This window comes from Syngnathoides biaculeatus, chromosome 19 (genome assembly GCF_019802595.1).
Source record: "Syngnathoides biaculeatus isolate LvHL_M chromosome 19, ASM1980259v1, whole genome shotgun sequence".
Lineage (NCBI taxonomy): Eukaryota > Metazoa > Chordata > Actinopteri > Syngnathiformes > Syngnathidae > Syngnathoides > Syngnathoides biaculeatus.
The window spans coordinates 12164729-12171401 of record NC_084658.1 but is presented as its reverse complement, the minus strand read 5'-3'; the positions used below and the strand labels follow the sequence as shown (position 1 = coordinate 12171401).

Below are 6673 nucleotides of genomic sequence, written 5' to 3'. Positions count from 1 at the left end.
TGTTTCACAATCTGTCAAGATTTGGACAATCTAAAATAAAAGCGATCAAAATCTGTTTTTTTTTTTTTTTTTTTTTGGTAAATAACGGTGCAGGTGGATTGTCTATTTTTAATTGTCGAATGGTGCTCCGCCGTGTACGTTGACGATTCTTCAACTCCAATTCATTCTGCATTTTTTTTTGACAATTTTTTGCACCTAAGAAGATTGCTTCTTTTTTTTTTTTTCTTTTTTTCTTTTTATGGAATAAGTGTTGACTGACATACTGTAAAAGCAAAACTCATTTTTTCACCGAAACCCTTTGAGGTCGGCGAGGTGCAATTTCAGCTCCGGGGGGAGACATCATATAATATTAACACATGATATAGCTGTACCTCTTTTTTTTTTTTTTAATTAAACTTGCAGTGTGGCAGAGACGTACCCGTTAGCGCCTCCACCTGTGCCCGTCTTCTTGAGTGACAGCTTCCAATATGCATAACCCCGGCGAGACCTCGCCATAGCGCGGGTGAACAAGACGTGCTAATTGAGAGCGCTAACAGCTAACCCCCCCCCATCATCTCAAATGGAGAAAATATAGCATTCCACTCACACTCTTTTGTCACACCAGGAGTGTTACTGGTTGTTCTCGTATAATGTGTTGAAGGATCAGGAGCTTAGTTTTCATTTTTTTGTACACATTTCTTTTTCTGCGGCTGGTAAAGCGTTGGCCTCACAGTTCCGAGGACCCGGGTTCGATCCCCGGCCCCGCCTGTGTGAGAGTTTGCGTATTCTTCCCGTGCCTGCGTGGGTTTTCTCCGCCCCCCCCCCCCACATTCCCAAATCATGCATTCATTGGAGACTCTAAATTGCCCCAAGGTGTGATTGTGAGTGCGGCTGTTTATTTGTCTCCATGTGGCCTGCGATTGGCTGGCGACCGGTTCAGGGTGTACCTCGCCTCCTGCCTACAGCTGGGATTGGCTCCAGCACTCCCCGCGACCCTTGTGAGGATAAGCGGCAACGAAAATGGATGGATGGATTTCTTTGATTTGTACAGACATGTTTATCGTACTTATTTTTAATATTGTTAGCGAGTTAAATCAATCTAAATGGATATATCTTAGTTTTTTGCCACCATTTTGTAGCATTTAGAGGCAAATACAAGTTTTTGGGGGGGGGGGGGGGTTGAAGGGATGGCTCAGTCCCTGTTACATGCAAATAGCGAGGGAACACTGTAAAAAAAAAAAAAAAGTTCAAACCAAATGAAGCTGCAGACGTTTGCGCTTGATGCCGTTTCACAGAAAGAAAGGAATCCCAGATTTCAGTGGAAATGTTTTGTTCAGCCGTCAAAATGTTTTTGCCACCGCGGCAACGGGTGCCACTCGGCGATCCCCGATGCCTTTCATTTAGCAGTCATTGTGTGGGCGCAGAGGAAAAGAATGCGGCAGAACGAGTTCCGTTGCAGATAAGAGGATTTGCGACAGATTTTTGCCCTTCTCGTCCCCCCACCCCGCGCCATCGCCGTCGCCCGTCGTTCCCGTCGAAACAGACGTTTCTAGCTACTAGACAAATCATCGGGAATTAACTGTTTAAAAAGGGGTTTCATGTATATGACAGACCAAATTTGGCCAATTAACTATTAAATATCTCGGAAATAGCTTAGCGTTTTTCCGCCGACCTACTGCCTTTTCCCAATTGTTCTTGAGAGTTCTTTCATGCGCTGACGTAATCAGTCAGCTGATTTTAAAAAAGCTCCCTCGCTGGGTTTGAATAGTCCAAAGCTTCTGAAAGATGTGGGTAAAAAAAAAATTAAAAAATAAAGAAAAGACAAACCAAAGCTGCCTGAGTGCCTTCACTCCGCCGGAGCAGCGAGGGTGCTATGGTGATGGTTATTAAGTGGCCATTAGTCGGCTTGTTCGGTAAATGGATCCGTGGGAACGGACACATCAGAATGTCATTTTCTTTCTTTGCGGTGTCAGGATGTCGAGAAGTTGCTCAGAAGAAATAAAGTTACAACGTAATTGCAGCACAACGGGAAGCCCAAATGTCCTTTAATTCAATCATGTACATTTGCAAAGTCGATCAAATCTTTTAAAAAAATGAAAAAAATCACAGCGAAAAGCAAGCCGATGAAAGAACTCTGACCCTAATTGTGTGAAACGATGGATTTGTCAAAGATGCCCTGGGGCACTGCGGCGTACGATGCGCAGCGGGCTTTTAACTAGTGCCGGCGCAAACCTTTTTAACGACAGCCCGCGCTTGCTCGCGAGAAAAACGAGTTATTCATTCTCCTCGGAGTCGATTTTTGAAATGATGCCCCACTGTGATCCGATTCATCAATTAATCATAAAACTGATCGGGACACAAATCGATGGTTAGTTGTGACCCTATTCTTGTGCTCGGCTACAAATTCCTCAGAACTTTTTTCCTCCCGGTCCGGTTTGGATTCCACCTAAATGACACGGTCAAATGGGATTTGCTGTCGGGAACACAGAGGTGTTTTTTTTTTTTTTTTTTTATAAATGTGTGTGAGTGGGAAGTCAGAGTCGGAACACGAGTTTTGCGTCCGGAGCCAATTTGGCAGTAGAGGAAAGGTGCCGGGCCCGGTCGGTGGCCCGACGCTCCGGCGGCCGCGTCGAGGCGAAATTTGAAAGAAGCGATTCATCACAATCCGGCACAGTGGGATCTTCGTCTTTATTAAGGCCTGTTGGCGTTTAAGCTTTATTGCTCGGCAGTCAAATGCCAAAAGACATTTTTGTGTCTCGCTCAGGGGACCTCATCGCTCTTTTACTGACAGAAGAAGCCCCCGCTTTTCTTAACATGTTGTGAAAATGCGCTTTATTTTTGTCTCTCTACTAGTTCAGTGTTGTGGCGATATTTCATATACTACCGAGAGTTGTGCAAATCCTATCTAGGTTAGGAAGTCTGTCAAGACCAGCAGGTCGTTAAAATAATAGTGTATGGTTAGGAAATGTAAGTTAGGGTTAGGGTTCGGTTAGGGTTAGGGTTAGGATCAATAAAATGTCACAATTGAAGAAAACTGTACTGTATAATATAGATTTTTGTCTTGACTAGTGCCAACAATGAGAATTCCCGACTGCTGTTGCTTCATTACGCCGTTACCACCTCAGACAACACGAAACAACTTTCCGACGTCGCGCATGTTCCGCAATCTGGAGCCCCCACCGACCCTCATTTCTTATCTTAACCTTGAACCCGAGTGGAAAAAGGAGCTAGATTGGGGGGGGGGGGAGAATGAGATCTCTAACTCTTATTCTGCTTTTTCTCCCCGACATCTCGTTATGGCTTTTGATGGGTTTTCTGGCTCGATCAGATTGGACCGAGCTGACAAATATCAGCACATGGTCTGGAGAAGGCTGCGTTCCCGCTGGGTTCGGACTTTCTGACCTGCTTTTCTGTCCACCTCCCGCTGAAGACAAATTGATCTGATGAGGGTGCCCGACGTCACCCAGCGGCACGGCGCGAATTCGGAAAGACGATCTTGCATTTTCCCTCGCGGACGCGTATGACCCGACGCAAACAATGCAGCCACTCCACATTATTGTTTACAAGGCACTCAAAAGTACTACTTTCATAAATTTTGAGAACTTGGCAGCGCACATCATCATGGAGGGGGAGTTGGGGGGTGGGGCTTATGCTACATTTGAGGAACGATTGACTGTTCGGGGCCGCCGCTTATCACCTGGCACTTCAGCAGGGATTGAACTAGGTCAGCAGAATCTACCGCGCCAACATTCATTCCCAGAACGGTACGATGCACTGCTGAGCACCACTCGGGTGGTACTCTTGGGAACTGGATCCAAATCTTTTACTCCCCCACCCCCCGAGCCAAGCCGATCATGTCGCGGCACACCGGGGGAGGCGGTTATTCATTAAATAAGCCCCATTCTTACCTAATATTTAGAAGTCATGATACCAATTTCTTCAAGTTATTACTTATTTTGTGAGAATGGAAATATAAATGCTGGTACTGTACATGATATAAAAGTTTTTTTTTGTGTGGGAGTGGGGGGGGGTGTAGAGAAAAACAAGTGATTACACAGCCAGCGTAATCGATTGTGTTTTGGCGGCCATTTCTCATTTAGCATCACGAGTCAGCCGGCGAGTATCGATCCAAAACAAGAACGGGGGGCGTCCTTATATCTGTTTCATATTTGGCATTTCCACCTCATTTGCAGCTCACTGACAGCGTAAAATGGATACTTCTTCATTATCTCCGTGTTGCACATCATTAAAAAAAAAAAAAAAAGTTTACTTCTATATTGTAGCTGACTTGTATTATGGATGATATATTGATTCTAAATATGTAGATTCCGGCATAAGGGGTTTCTGCCCGACAGTCGATTTCTAAAATCCTACAAACACGTATCATCAATTCTCTCATTGTATTGTAATTTTTATCTGTAAAACAATGGTCTTTAGCACAAAAAATATACCATAATTCCCAGCCTACAGAGCGCAAGGCTCACCCAGTACATTTGTAAAGGAAATACCGTTTGGTACATACATACGCCGCAGCTGTGTAAAAGCTTGCACCGCTGTGCTAACACTAGCGCCGTGCTAGCGTTGCGCTAAGAGGTCCGGTTAAAAAAAAACAAAAAAAAAACATACCAGTAAATAATGAGACATGGCAGTAACACGCTAGCGCAGCGCTAACAAGGCCACACGGGTAAAAGTCACTTCTTCGGCACATATACTCCACCGCTCTCACGCTTACCTTTTCTGCTCGAGTGCCCCCTTGCGGCCGTTAGAAGAAATGCACAAATTCGCTGCATAAACCGCAGGGTTGAAAGCGTGTGAAAAAAGTTGCGGATTATAGGCCGGAAATTACCGTACATACCGTTATTGTCATTTGGAATATGCTAACCCTCACATGCTCACACCAACTACGTAAGAACTTCACGGCGTTTTTGGGGGTAACAATTGAACAATCTGGTTTTTGGTTGGAGACCCCGACCACCCAACGGCAGTCACCGCGTTAGCATAATTCCTTTCATCAACCATACTGTATATTTCCTCCGTTAGTCGGGCTCATCTGGGAATTATCACACTAATGGCACTATTAGCCCGCGCGGCATCAACCCGCTGTGCCGTTTTATTTTATTTATATGTAAAATATTCTTTTCAAATGAGATTTTTTTTGTTTTGTTTTGATTGTCAGATCGTTGCCTGCTTTGTGTAACCGTTCACAGTCACAATCGTTCCTTATCGCGCTCGTGTTGTGACATTTACAAGCCGGAATCAAACACCTGCAAGATCGCGTACACTTCCCCCCGTCCCCCCACCGCCCCCACCTCCCAAAAAAGAAGCTTGTGATGTATTTTGTATTTCAATTTCCCGTCTTGCAGGAGGAATAATTAACAGGCCGGTTTGATTCATTAGCCTGTGGAAAGTAGAGAGGAAGTGCACTCTTCAAAAGGTTTGTTTGATCCGCGACTGAGGAGAGCGAGAGATGGGTGGTGGGGAGGTGGCGGGGAGGGCGTCGCAGCGTGATTACGGCCCGCGGACTTCGGCTCGCGAAGACGGATGGCGGCCGTCGGCCACCTTGGAAAGATCGTTTGATTTGACGCCGCAGAGGAGAAAGCGATGTTGCCTCCGTAATTTGCTCGGGCCGCCCCCCGCACGACTTCGCTCTCTCAACTCGGGATCACTTGGGCAAAGCACAAAAGTGGAAACTACTTCAGAAGTTTGCTCGGGTGTGTGTACTTTAGATAACTGCACGTCTTTGTGATTCACTCTCCACAAATTCGCCTAATTGAATATTAATGCGAGAAACGGTCAAACTAGAAGAATTAGTCTATTTAAAACATGGGTGAGCCTCCACATGCTCACGACCCTTGTGAGGATAAGCGCCTCAGATAATGGATGGATGGATGGATGGACATCCATTTAGCGTAGTAGCGGAATGCTAATGCTAACACATAATGAGAAACATATCTCTTTAGCAACCGCCATTTGAATACAAATGGTGCAGCAGCACATTTAGACATTCAGTAAAGCACCACTCAGTATACTATTAGTGTTCTTTATCCTCTGCATACGTCTCTGTCTCATACTGCCCCCAGGTGTCCAAGGTGGGCAGCAGGACAAGGGCCATTGAACCGATTCAAAGTGGGACAAAAAGAGAGAGGTATTTTTTTTCTTTTTTTACAAAAGCACGTCACAGATGTTATTGAAACACTTGTCTACATTGTGCAAAAAAAATGCCTCGATTAAAAGCTTTTTCTCGCAGAGTCCCATTTAGTTCCGAGGTCGTTTGCTAAGGCCGCTCCTCGCCGAATCAATTCCCCGCAAAGGAGAGAAACGCAAAATCATTACAGATCTGAAAAGAGAAAGCTAAGTGAATTACAGTAATTATTTAATACTCGCTCTTGGTCAAGCTAAGTGTCTGCACGGGCTCTTATTTATTTCTTTAATAGGGCCATTCATCTCCCGAGATTCCTCTGCGGATACGAGAAACATCCGTAAACGAGGTAGCGTGCGTATCGAGCAGTGAGGGTGGGAAAAAAAAACCCTAAAAAACTTGTATGTTGCTTTTTTTACGCAGGGTTTTTCCCTCTTGGGGTAACTTTTGCAAGTCCACGAGGATTCTCGATCTCAGATTGCAGAGTGGGAAATTGCCATTGCATTGTTTTTTTTTTAGATGGACAGTGAAGAAAATAAGTATTTGAACACCCTG

General features: G+C 45.0%; 1 long non-coding RNA gene across 4 annotated transcripts in view; it reads left to right on the top strand.

The window, feature by feature from the left end:
• The first annotated feature begins 6056 nt into the window (after positions 1 to 6056).
• Positions 6057 to 6673, top strand: part of LOC133492911 (uncharacterized) — a 49250-nt gene continuing 48633 nt past the window's right edge. For all 4 annotated transcript variants that reach the window (XR_009792794.1, XR_009792792.1, XR_009792793.1 and 1 more), the window contains exon 1: positions 6057 to 6124. This is a non-coding gene — a long non-coding RNA (uncharacterized LOC133492911). The remainder of the gene's footprint in view (positions 6125 to 6673) is intronic.